This window comes from Apodemus sylvaticus, chromosome 15 (genome assembly GCF_947179515.1).
Source record: "Apodemus sylvaticus chromosome 15, mApoSyl1.1, whole genome shotgun sequence".
Taxonomy (NCBI): domain Eukaryota; kingdom Metazoa; phylum Chordata; class Mammalia; order Rodentia; family Muridae; genus Apodemus; species Apodemus sylvaticus.
Genome location: NC_067486.1, coordinates 62107902 through 62120839, shown reverse-complemented (window position 1 = coordinate 62120839; position 12938 = coordinate 62107902). Strand labels below are relative to the sequence as shown.

Sequence of the window (12938 nt, the reverse complement as noted above, 5' to 3'; positions counted from 1 at the left end):
GGCAGTGCAGACTGTCATAGCTACTGTTGGAATCTGTGAGACTTCCTCAGAAGTGCTAGAAATAGATCCACCTGTGATTTAGCTATGCTGTTCTTGCTTGTATACATAAAGAAGCTCTTGTTTTACTTAAGAGATATTTGTTTATCCATGTTCTGTATGCCAGAAAATCAAGTAGCCTAAATGTTAATCAGCTGATGCATAAATAATGAAAATGTGGTATATATTTACACAATGGAATATTGAAAAAACAAAATGGTGAAATTTTCAGTCAAATGGTAATTCAGTGTGAGGTAACGTAGACCTAGAGAGATAAATGTTGCATGTGTTCTTTCATCTTAATTTAGCTGTGAACACGGGGAGCTGCAGCACTGACTGGCCTGGCAAGACATGCCCACTGATGTGGTAGTGGCAGGACTGTAATGGGAGTAACCAACCACTTTTTAAATTAGATTGAATCAAGCTGCACAAGTTGAAACCCATATCCGGGCCAGGAACTTGTGTTTGGGTAAGTCATAGGCCCTGGGGGAGAGCCTACTACTCACTATTTCTCTTCTAAGTGGAATAGTATTGAAATGATTCCTAAAGATTTATTATTGTACCTACAGACAGCACTTGTCTTACCATTCATTAGAGAAACTGCTTTTTGTGGTAGATTATGGAATGCTTTCCTCTAAATGGGATATCCATATCATACCTCTCCTTTTAAGGCTCAGGAGTCATGATAAAAGTAAGTCTGAGTAAGCTAGAGTCTAAAAGGAAACTGTCTTCTGGACACAGTAGGGCAGTTACACATACGGATTTCCAGTAGTTAAGACAGCATGCACAGGACCATCCCAAGCCCAAGCTAGACAAAATCCCAGCATGGTGGGGTGTGTGTGTGCATGAGTCACACCCAGGAGCTATTGGCAACTGAAAACTGTTGGAGAGGGAGAGTCAGTTCACTTTAATGGTGTAGCCCCTGGTAAGTTGACTGCACTCCACGGAAGGCCACGCCTTCAGGAGTATATGGGAAACATTAGCAGTCTTTGTGGAGGGGAGAGAAGGGCTTGGTGAGGAAGGGGATAAAGAGAAGCATAGAAGTTGGGTTAGTATGAATGGAGGAGGGAGTTGATCTGGGAGACGTGGAAGGAGGGGCAGATATGATCAAAACACACTGTTCTCAAATAACTAATTTTAAAATGAAGGGGACGGAGCTGGTTGTGGTGGCACCTCTTTCATTCCAGCACTGGGGAAGCAGAGGCAGGCAGATCTCTTGAGTGTGAGGCCAGGTTCATCTACAGAGTGACTCTGGGATGCTGGGGCTACACAGAGAAATCCAAACAGCAAGAAAGGGGAAGGAGGAGTCAGTCCTTCTTGTAGTGCTGAGTTCTTAGTCCTGGGCCAGCCAGCCTGCAAAAGCATGGCACAATGAGATCTGAACATACGTACTAAAGATACTACAGCTTTGCCAGACAGAGCCAGTCTGCTGCCACTCACGGATCTGAGATGCATAGTCCTATGCTCCCTTACCTTTAGGGTGTTTTACCAAGAGCTTTGGTGTTGGCTGGTTACAGGTTTGCCTCTGTAAATTCTTTGATATAGCTTTGAGTGATATTTCTTGGTTCTCTGGTCTTAGCATTTTCATAGGAATGTGAAGAAAATCTTCTTTGTGTGCATATGTTCAGGATTCTACTGCCTTTTATGCTTAGATGTCTTTTTATATCCTAGATTTTGGGAAATGTCTATCATCACATTGCATAGAATTTTTGTACATTCAGAGTTTTTCTCAGTCCCTTCTCCTACCCATGGGTTTAGTTATTACATGTTAACATATAAGAACACATAAGAACATGTTAACATAACAGTTCTTAAGTGTATGGGGCATGCTTATTATTTTTCTTTGCTAATATCTGAATGTATTTTTTTAAACTATTTTCAGTCTTTGATATTCTGCTTGGTCTAGTGTATTAGTAGTAACTTTCCATTTTAATATTTAATTCTGTATCAGGTAATTCATATTTACCATTGCTCGGGGGAACTCCCCCAATGTTAATTTCTTTGCTAATTCTCTCTCTTGTGTTGCTGGCTTTTGTTATTCAGGACTTGAATGAATTCCCTTATTTCTTCCATCTGTCTTTTTATATTCTTTGAATTAATTAATCACTTTTGAATTCATTTGTCAGTTTTTCAACCATTACCTTGTCTTTTTTAGATGGTCATTAAGTTATAAAGAGTCACAGTTTCTGTTTTAATTCATCTTTGTTTTTATGTTGCTCTTTGTCCATCAGGTTATATCTGGGAATTTACTTAATAGGCACTTTTTTCTTTTCTTTCTTTTTGTCTTTTTTTTCTTTTTTTCTTTTCTTTTTCTTCTTCTCTTCTCTTCTCTTCTCTTCTCTTCTCTTCTCTTCTCTTCTCTTCTCTTCTCTTCTCTTCTCTCTTTCTTTTTTTGAGACAGGGTTTTTGTGTAGCCCTTGATGTACTGGAACTCATTCTGTAGAGTTGGCCTGGAACTCAGAGATCTGCCTGTCTCTGCATCCTGAGTGCTGGAACTAAAGGCATATGTCACCACTAGTAGGCATTCTTTAGAAGGATGGAAGGACAGACAGAAGGAAGGAAGGGTTTTGCATGTGCGTAAGTCTTTGGACCACATGCATTGGTGCCCTTGAAGCCAGAAGAGGCACCATTGAAGCCTCTGGAAACAAGTTATGGGTGCCTGTAAACCACCTCTAGTTTCTATACTAATGCTTTCTCCAGACTTGTCAGTTGACCTTTTATTTCCTGTAGTTTTCTGTGTCCTTCCCGTCTTTGGATGAGAGTCCATCTTTTGTTACTTGGCTTTTACTTACTGCATCTCATGGAGGCAGCTTTTAATTATCTTCTCTGGTCATCTTTGTTTGTCCTAAGAAGTGCTTGTTTGGTTTACATGTCAGCATGCCCTAGTGCCAGGACCACAACACAACCCAGAAGTCTGTGCAAGTTACAGCATGTTTGGTACTGCTGTCAGGAGGTGCATCTTGGCCTGTTGGAGCAGTAGGTTCCTAATACTGAATTAGGTTTCATGGTCAAATGGTGTTAGAATGTGTTATGTTTTGTTGATGCTAAGATTATATCTTTATTTTTGACTATTGGAAGTAATGTCACTATGACTCTTCGTTTATAGTTATTGTTCAGACATTTGTTTTCATTTACACACACACACACACACACACACACACACACACACACACACACGAGTGAATTTCTGGGTCACATGGTGATTCTGTGATTAAAATCTTAAGGGAATGGTAACCTGTTTTCCTAAACAGCTGTACCACTTTGAAGTCCCATAACAGTGTTATAAGAACTGTAATTTCTGTCTGCATTTAACTTGAAAACACTTGCCATTATCTACTGGGTTTTTAAAATTCTAAATTAAACTCATTGTAGTGAATGTGAGGCTTCCTTCCTTGTCTTTCTTCTTTGTCCCCACATAAATAGCGTATGAGTTTTGCTCATACAAACTCGAGTATCTATATTTCATATAGACATATTTTTATATCTCTTAATTTTCTTTGCTTTTTACTTCATTTCAGCTATAAAAAATGCTAGATACAACATTCGCCTTGCTTAATTTGTTAAAACTTATGTGGCTTTCCATGTATGTGATCTGTACTTCACATAGTTCTATGGGCACTTGAACATATTACATAATATAAAATGTAGGGTTTTGTATGTCTGGTAGGTCCAATTTATTGTTTTACTACTATTTGTGTGTGTGTGTGTGTGTGTGCGTGTGTGCGTGTGTGCGTGTGTGCGTGTGCAGGTGTGCCGTGGACAGTCCTCAGGAATGGTTTTCTCCTTCCACTCCTCAGCTCTCCGGGTCTGCATGGCAAGTGTCTTTATCCACTGAGCCATTTTACTGCCCCCCCCCCCAAATGTTTTTGTGTTTATTTCTTTATTGATACAACTGTCTGGATCATGTCTTCATTACTGAAAGTGGAGATATTAAAGTCTATTGCCATTAAGATTTGTCAGTGTATATATGTAGATGCTGCGATATTGGATAGATTTCAGTTGGATTCAGTCTTGTCAGTGTATATATGTAGATGCTGCGATATTGGATAGATTTCAGTTGGATTCAGTCTTCTACCACTATCCTTTTGTCTTTTGTTGGTTTTTAACTTAAAACTTATTTTAGCTAATATGTCATCCTACCTCTCTTCTGGTTACCGTGGAAAATATCCTTTCTATCTTTTCACTTTGAGCTTCTGCATTCGCTTCAGCTTATGGCGAGTCTCATAGGCAATGTCTATGAGTAATTGAGTCTTACTTTGCTTATTCATTCATCGGCCCTGTGCTTTAGATTGGTGATTTTATTCCAAAGGACATTCTGTTCTTGTATTTGCAATTTGATAGTTCTTTATTTTTTTATGGTTTGTGAATGTAATAACTGCGTTTGCATAGAACCACCTTAAGCTGATAACTTTCTATTGCAGGTGAGAATTCCATATACTTTTATATTATTGATGTCATATTTTACTTCTCAGTATCATGTATGTCCATTAATGTCTGATAACTGCATTTGCATAGAACCATTTAAATGCTAACTTCTATTGCATATGGAAATTCCATATGGTTTTTATATTATTAGTGTCATATTTTACTTCTTGATATATTATATTTCCATTAATTTTTTGATTATAATTATTAATGCTTTCATCTTAATTTTTGGACCAGAATTAAAAGTAATTTACATCCTGCCCCTAGAGGCGTTGCAGATGTGGCTGCTGTGTTACATGTGCGTCAATAGGTGGCAGAGAGGAAAGAGGCTATGTCTACGCTCAATGTTCTGACCTGTGAACATCTGAATGATTAGTAGCCTAATATTCCTGAAAAAAGCGAGCCTGAGCCCACTCCCTGTCTGCTGCCAGAGGGCCCGGACAGGGAGCTAGCCTGAGACATCCACTGCTCCTGTGACAGCGAGACCTGGAAGGGCTCCCAGGACAAGCAAGCTGGAGACCAGAAGAGCTCTGCCTAGGATCATAGCCCAGGTGTGAGTGAGCCCAAGAGAGACGGCCAGCTGGGTAGGCTGGGAGAGTAGTATTAGAGTCTCAGGTGAACATCAGACCCACCGGGGCCAGGGGAACCCGACGGGGCTAGCCTGAGATGAATTGCAGTCTTGTGCCACGCTGGCCTAGGGGTACAGACCATGCTTGAGATGACCCCTGCCTGTGCCATAATGCAGGAGCAGGGCCTAGCACTCCTGAGACCACTTCTGAGATGACCTCAGACACTCAGAAGAACCCAGGTGCCACAAAGAGGAGCAAATGAGTGGTTGAGAAATGGACGAGAAAGGGAAATAAAGATGTGGGCACAACAAAGAGAGGCAGAACTGGACACTTGCAGAGAGTGAGGAGCAGCCAGTGATACCACCTGAGACTATGGTCGGCACCTGGCAGTGCTGCCACTGGAGGCCACATCTGGAACAGCGGGCAATTGCCACCAAAAGCCAGGCAGACATCCCTGGTCTGGGCTGCCAACCGTGGCCTTGTTGATGTCCAAGGGCTATGCAGAACTGGTCCCTCTCCTCACTTGGGCATTGTAGGAGAGCTGGCTCTACAGGTATGAGTGCAGGATCCCTGACCCTGACCCTGACCCTAGCCCCACAGGAGAGCAGCCCCACACATTGCAGGGGCAGCAGGTATGCGGAGCCTGAGGATGTGTGTGTGTGTGGGAGAGCTGGCCCTACCACTCATCTCTCTGTGGTGACTTGGATGAGGGAAAGATACCCTCCTCCTCTGTCTCTCCTCACCATCTACAGCAGGTGGGAGACAAGAGAGCAGAAGAGCTGGCTTTGTCCTTCACCAGCTGTAGCACTCAAAAGAGCAGCCTCTGCACCTCACTTGGGCAGCACAGCAGAGCTGGCCAGGGTTGCTGGAGTTATGGGTGTGAGAGCCAGTCCAAAGGATGTGAGAGCGTGAGGCCAGCCCTGCCTCTTGCCTGTTGACTGGTGGTGGTAAGGAGACAGACACCCTCCTTCCTCTCCCTCATTTCTGGCAGACAGGAGAACTGGCCCTGGGATTATGAGAGTGGGAGAACTGGCCACTCCCTTCACTGGATGCAACACTTGGGAGAGTGGACCCTGCACCTCTCCTGGGCAGCAGGGTAGAGTTGGGCATGGGTGCGGGCTGCAGAGCGTGAGAGCTGGTAGGTGGGCCAATCGGGGTCAGACTGAACTGGCCCTCTCCAACATCTACCCATTGCTGAGCTGCTAGAGCGCACAAAGGGGCTGGCTCTACAGATCCAAAGCCTATCTCCATGACACAGGGCAACCACAGGATATCTGAGAGGAGTCCCACTGAGGCTCCAGTACTGATAGAGGAGTAGGAGCCAGAGGACTTGGGCCAGACCCCAAGTCATCGTAGTGAACATGTGCAGGCAAAGGAGTGTGAACAAAAGGGTGTACTGTGGGGCACACTGGCACACACAGCTTCCCCAGGAAGTTTTTTTTTCTCTGTTGTAGGGGAGGTTGCAAGGGTAGAGGGAGAGTTTGGGAATGTTGGGGGAAGTTGAGTAGGATTGGGGTGCATGATGTGAAATCACAAAGAACCAATAAAAATTATTCAAATGAAACTTATTATAATTTACATAGCATAATTATGGTTTTGTTATTGCCTGTCAGTCTTGAATTTTCAATATGCTTTTGTAATGCTGTTTAGAATATATATTTTTTTTTTGTTAAAGTAAAATTTTAGCATTTATTACTAGTGATGATAAATTCGCCCATTTTTTAATTAGCTGAGAAACTGATAAATTCATCTGGAGAAGGAAACCTGGGTTTTTTGTGATTGGTTTGTTGGATTTTGGTAGGGGCCAGTTTTGAAGGGGCTGGTAGATGCCTGTACCAGCAAGCCTAACTCAGCCCCTGTCTTCCCCTGCTGTTGTCAGTCATCTCCCCTCCCCCGCTGCCTCAGCATGAGTCTTGCCTCAGCATTTGCATCTGTCTCAGCTGACATCACACTCTGCCAATCAGCTCTAGTCTAAGGAAGCAGCAAGAGACTGCAGCACACCGCGAGAAGTTTTTTGGTGTGTTTCTCGCTACACAGTCCCAACAGATGCAGCCCAACTACAAATGTAAGGTGGACCAATACATGCATGTCATTAGCAAGGAATCCTTCATCACGTGACCTTTCATGTGCTTGCTTTAGCAGAACATTCTCCTGTGTCTGCTTCAGTGAAATGTTCCTTCACAAGTCTGCCTTAGTCTTTCACACCTCTGTCCACTTTAATGACACATTCCTTCACATGTTTGCCCCAGCAATACACCATCCAACCAATTTTCCAAAGAACCCTCAAGTTTCCACTTCAGATTTTTTTCAAATAATGCACTTAACTAAGCTAAGATATTAATAGTAATTGTATCTACTTATTATATAGTGTATATATTTATATATTAATTATTAATAGTAATTGTATCTACCCCAGCCTTCCCCATCCTGATGGACTGTAAAGTTTTCTCCAGCTCCTCTTTTAGTATTTTCATACTGGCAGTGATAGACATTTCCTACAATAAAATGTGTTGTACTCTTTTAAAAAGTAGAGCTATTTATCATTCATCTAAATACATAGTACTGATTTGTATTGATGTGAGTTGATATTGTTATAAGATCTAGGTTCTATAACACTAAAATATAAAATATCCACCAAATTTCTGAGTTTATTGGGGAGAGCTGGACATTAATGAAGAAACACAAGTTAGGTGTAATATGTTAGGTGTAATATTTTATAATTTTGTTATTCTGAAGAAGAATGGAGAAAGGGGTGCTGGAGCTGTTGAGGTTGTGATTTAAGATAGGGTAAGAATGTAGCATTTGAGGAAAACACCTGAAGTAAAGTGTGGGGAACTAGATTAGTTTTGCAGCTATAAGAAGTTTGTTGTGCATGAGTGTGGGCATGCAGAAGTCACATCATGTGTATAAGTCAGAGAACTTTCAGGAGTAAGTTCTTCCCTGTCACGTGAGTTCAGGGATTAAATTTAGGTTCTCCAGCTTGGTAGCAAGTACCTTTTCACCAGTGATCCTTGAATATCTTTATCCTAAGTGTTGGTTTTTATCTTTACTACAGTCAAGATTGGAAGCATTATCTTTCCCTGTCATCCTTCCACTCCTAACACTCAGAACACCCCTGGCAACAAAAACTTTATCCTTCCATCTGAAGAGAGTATAGGACCTGGGTTCTGTTCCCGGCACCCACATGGCGGCTCACTACTGTCCATCATTCCACTTTTAGAGGATCTGACACCCTCTTCTGGCTTCTGCAGTGTTAGGTATACACATGCTGTACAGACATACACAGAGACAAAATACTCATTCACTTAAACAAATCTTAAAAAACATAAAGGAATATAAGATTGTTACATAAAAGAATCACATATAGTATATAACTTTGGGGATTGTTTTTTTAATCCAATTTTTTTCTGGAGATTTAGCTATGTTGTTGAGAATCATAGTATTATATAGATGATAGACCATAACTTGTTTGTACATTTCTTCCCATTAAGGACATTTGATAGCTTTTCACTTTAGTTTCTGTTCCTGTGTAGCTTTTTGTATAAATATGAAATTCATTGCTAGGGAACAAATACACAAGATTTGTCACTACTGGAATGCTGTGTATGTTTTGGAGGTAGAGCCAGAATGAAATGTGAGGCCAGAGAGAAAACCGAATCTATACTGCAAGGATTACTTAGGTACCTGGAGGCGTACTATTGCCTGCAGTTGAATTGGGAAGGCTGTGGGTGGAGCAGGTTTAAAGGCAGTCAGGAATTTGCTAATGACATGACACAATCTGAAAAGGAAATTGTTAAGTAGATAGTTCACTGGAGAGATCTGGCTTGGTGATATTCAGTAGGGAGTCTTGGCTTTCAAGCTGCTGACTGGAGACAGGATAACAGAGATAGTTGAACTGAGAAACAAAAAGAATGAAAACCAAGAGAAGGGAATAGGAGAGAGCATTGAAGGAGGAGGAGAATGGTCACACGCTGTGTGTGGTCTAGTCTGCAGCAGTCTGAGATTGTAGGTCAATTCTGTTCTAGAGGTGTATAGAAACTTTCTCAGTTTCTTCTGAGAAGCTGTAAGTTTTTTGTGTGCTTAGCAAGTCAGTGGTCCCAGAGTGGGATTGAGACTTATCTAAGGTTTAGCTTAGTTTTGTATCCCTTTGTGTAAAATGATTCACATTTTCTCCTGGTGCATATTTCTAAAAGATACTTTCAGAACTCTCACTGTTTTAATAAAATCCTTTTATTTGTGTTCACAATTTTCTGTTGCATGGCATCTGTGTGTCTCTGTGCCTTGTTTTGAATGATAAGCTATGAGCACTGGAGTCTGCTTTATTATTGTTGTATCTCAGTCAAAAGTAATAAAACTGCCAGAATGGGATATATGCAGTGTTATAGTCAGAGCATGAGTTCTGACATGCCTGTTTAATTAAATTAAAAAAAAAAAAAAACAACAAACAAACGAATTTTTTGCCTCTGCTATTTGCTAGCATCTTTCTTAAGGAATATTTTTAAAATGTGCATTGGTATTTGGCTTACATGTAAGCCTGTGTGAGGGAGTCAGATTCATGGGAACTAGAGGAACTAGAGTTACAGACAGTTGTAAGTTGCCATGTGGGTGCTGGGAATTGAACCTGGTCCGCTGGAAGAGCAGCCTATGCTCTTAACTGCTGAGCCAATTCTCTAGCCCTAGTAGCGTCTTTCTGAGCCCTTCTATATTTACAGACTCTTTAAAGTGAGAATAATGATGTTGCCAACATGAAAGGTTTAAATTATAAAGATAAAGCTGCTAGCATAGTATATATGAATATATATATATATATATATATATATATATATATATATATATATATATATATATATATATATATATATATAAAATCAGTGAGTATATTTTCAGTATTCTGTAGTTACTGGTATCACCATCACTATTGCTAATAATTGCTATGTTGACTTTTATAGACACAGGGATTAAGGAATGCATTCAAGATAGCATTTACATATATGCTAACAAGATCTCTGAAATAAACTTTCAAGAACCTCTTTCAGTTCTTCTTTATCACAGCTGACAGGAAATATAAGTCCTCTACTTTTGTTTTTGTCACACAGTTGGTTTCTTTATAACTATAATTTATAATTCAATATTCTATGCACTGATTATAGTAGCACTAGAGGAAAATATTGTAAATTCCTAGAGTACAAGTTATTAAATTAATCTACAAGTTCATTCTGTGTGTATGAGAGGGGTGGGGGGGCGATAGGTAAAAAATGATTATCAGAAATTTTTCTTTCTTATTTTCTAGAGCAATGATAAACTGGGCCTTCCTCTAGTTTTTTGTTTTTGTTTTTAAATAATGAATAAAGTTTTATTAGAACATGGCCATGTTCTTTTTAATTTTGTTAATGGCTATTTTTACAGTATAGCCATACAGTTGAGTAGTTGCAGCAAAGTCCATATGGTTTTCCAGCCTGAAGCATTTACTATCTGATCCTTCATAGAAAACACTTGTCCACTCTTGTTTTAGGGTATTAGTTTTGTGGCTTTTTGTCTTATAACTTTCCTCTCCTCTCCTCTCCTCTCCTCTCCTCTCCTCTCCTCTCCTCTCCTCTCCTCTCCTCTCCTCTCCTCTCCTCTCCTCTCCCCTCCCCTCCCCTCCCCTCCCCTCCCCTCCCCTCCCCTCCCCTCCCCTCCCCTCCCCTCCCCTCCCCTCCCCTCCCCTCCCCTCCCCTCCCCTCCCCTCCCCTCCCCTCCCCTCCCCTCCCCTCCCCTCCCCTCCCCTCCCCTCCCCTCCCCTCCCCTCCCCTCCCCTCCCCTCCCCTCCCCTCCCCTCCCCTCCCCTCCCCTCCCTTCTTTTCTTTTCTGTTCTTTCTTCTTTTCTGTTCTCTCTCTCTCTCTCTCTCTCTCTCTTTCTTTCTTTCTTTCTTTCTTTCTTTCCTCTTTACTTATGACCTACATATAAATATGCCTCCAAACTCTTCTTTCGAATACCTTAAATTTTTATGGGAGTGGGGGATAATGTGACACCACTGTTTAGGTTCTCCAGTTTATTTTTTCTGATTAGGAGTCCAGGCAAGTCTGGGCATCTTTTCTTACTTTATACACATTTTGTGTGCTGCTGTGATTCCAGAGCCCCTTTGCTGAGGAGGGAGTGAACATATTCAGGCTCCACTCTGCGCCTTTCACTTTTAGTGTCTGTTCCTTCAGGTGAACATGTACCAAGCTGAACTAACCTCCCTGCTTCCCTAGAACTTTCTAGGCCAGGGGCCCCTGCTTGTGTTAATAGCTATGGAAGAAGCCTGAGAGATCCCTGCATTCCGCTCACCAGTTGTTCAGTCTGCCTCTCAGACCTTAGTTCCCATCCCCTTTTAAGTGTTTTCTTCTCTATAGTCATGGTTTTCTCTTTTCCTCTTATCCTTTAATAACTTCTTTCATAGTCAATAATATTCCCCAAGTCAAATCTCTTACTCAGAACACATTAGTGGTTCTTCCTTCATGGCTTGCAAAATTTTATCTTTGTATATAAGACATTTTTTTTTCCTCTGACAGGTTTGCAGAGGAAAAACCTTTTACAAAGACCTTTACAAAGTAACACACAGGTTTTCTTTTCTCCTTGTCTTACTCTTCTATTGCTATGATAAGGCACTATGACCAAGGCAACTCATAGAAGAAAGGATTTATTTGGAGCTTACAGGTTCAAAGGGTTAGAATTCATCCATGATCATCATGGCAGGGAACATGGCAGAAAGCAGGCATGATGTTGGAGCAGTAGTGAAGTGCTTACATCTTGATCCACAAGCACAAATTGGATAGAAAGCTAACAGGAGTAGCATGGGATTTTGAAGTCTCAGAGCCTACCTTCAGTGACACACCTCCTTCAGCAAGACCACACCTCTTAAATCTTCCCAGAGAGTTTCTGTAGGGGTGGTTCTGATGGTGGTCCTGTTTCCCAATTGGTTCTTGATTTATCAGTAAAGATGCAGTGGGCCAATTGCTGGGCGGAAGGATGGGCGGGACTTCTGCATGCACGTCCCCCTCAACCCCCACTCTTCAAACTAGCAGATACCAGGAAGAAGAAAGGTGTTTACTATGCTTCGGAGGGAGAAAAGCCAACCAGCCGTGTGACATACTGGGCGGAGTGTCCATGAGCCTCTTCTCCAGGCAGGAGGATGGGACCTTGAGCTGGGACGGAAGGTAGCTGAGTAACTGAAGGTGAGGGCAGATGTAGGATGCTGAGCTGGGAGTACTGGGAAGGGCACGCCAGGTGCAGTGGATTGGAGGTGCCCAGCAATTGAGCCATAAGGCAGGTTGAAATTGAGCAACGTGTGTATCTGTGGATCCAGTATTCTCTGGGCGGGGGCTGGCAGCGCAGTCTGCCTGGGGCTTAAGGCAAGGTAACAAAAGTTCCACACAACAGTTTCTCCAACAGGGGACCAAGTAGTCAAACAGGAGCCTCTGAGGGTCGTTCTCATTCACACTACCACACCTCTGTGCTCACATACAGTGTTTGTTAGTGATAAAATCACTGACACTGTATTGGAAGTTTTGGTGAGCCCACCCATTAGCATTTTGCAGACCAAGGCATTAAATTCTGAAGTGTAGTTGAGTTGAATCAATTTGTTGTATATCTGAAGTTGTTTTGAGACTTTCTTTTTAGAATCCATTTGTAGAGTATTTGAAGGATATCCGATTTTACTATGGACTAAAAAAAATTGGGATTAAATTGATTCACCTCTTTGGATAACATTAATTTTCTACAGAAGTTATATTTTAGGGAAGGTGGTCTTGGAAACAGTCTTTGAGGTGAGTCCTGTTTTACAGTAGCAGCAGAGTCCTCTGTGATGAAGGATAAGATCTCCCAGTAGAACAAACTTTGGTGAAGAGGAAAAGATGATCGACAGATGTGTGCTGCCTACTTGACAC

The 12938-nt window shown here is 41.7% G+C and overlaps 1 protein-coding gene and 1 non-coding gene across 3 annotated transcripts in view; both read left to right on the top strand.

Annotated features, from left to right (window-relative positions):
- The window catches only part of Gsk3b (glycogen synthase kinase 3 beta), a 143471-nt gene that overhangs the window by 60665 nt on the left and 69868 nt on the right, over positions 1-12938 (top strand). The window lies entirely within an intron of this gene.
- LOC127666384 (small nucleolar RNA SNORA17) lies at positions 4718-4849 on the top strand. Its single transcript, XR_007973601.1, has one exon. It is a non-coding gene; the product is annotated as a small nucleolar RNA SNORA17 (small nucleolar RNA).